The sequence below is a fragment of the Macrobrachium nipponense genome, chromosome 16 (assembly GCF_015104395.2).
Source record: "Macrobrachium nipponense isolate FS-2020 chromosome 16, ASM1510439v2, whole genome shotgun sequence".
Taxonomy (NCBI): domain Eukaryota; kingdom Metazoa; phylum Arthropoda; class Malacostraca; order Decapoda; family Palaemonidae; genus Macrobrachium; species Macrobrachium nipponense.
In genome coordinates this window covers 56,301,803-56,302,359 of record NC_087209.1, presented here as the reverse complement: position 1 = coordinate 56,302,359, position 557 = coordinate 56,301,803, and positions in this window count along the sequence as shown.

Genomic DNA, 557 nt, shown 5'->3' with positions numbered 1-557 from the left:
TTTCGACAAAGGTGGTTTGGTCCTAGAAAAGGTAATGATGTAACCCTTTTCCAAGACTGCTAACGTCCACGGGTCGGCTTTTCCCTTATTGCCCAGGCTCCCTACAAAGTTTAGGAGTCTGGCCCCTACAGAAATTTGGAGGAATTTTGCTGGCTAACTTTGGTTTTCCTAACTTTAAATGGCCCGAAAGGGGAGACCTTCCTCGCGTCTTCTCTGCTGTCGTTCCTTTTTGTTGGAGGTTCGAGAGGTGGAAACCTCATCCGAAAGAAGGGCCAATACGGAGTAACAACGTATTCGTTCTTTTGAGCCACTGAAAACCGGCCCTGGTATTTGCTTTCTTGGTAGACTGAACCAAGAGATCTTTGGGGTTGCTTTCCTCAGCCAGCGACTTTGCAATATCCTTCACCAAGAGAGAAGGAAAAAGATGCTCCGATATAGGAGCATACAAAAGGGCTGACCCTCTGTGAAGGGGACACGGCTTTGGTCAGGAATGAACCAAACAACGATCTCTTCTTCACTACTCCAGCAGCCGAACAGAGATGTCAATTAACCCCCTG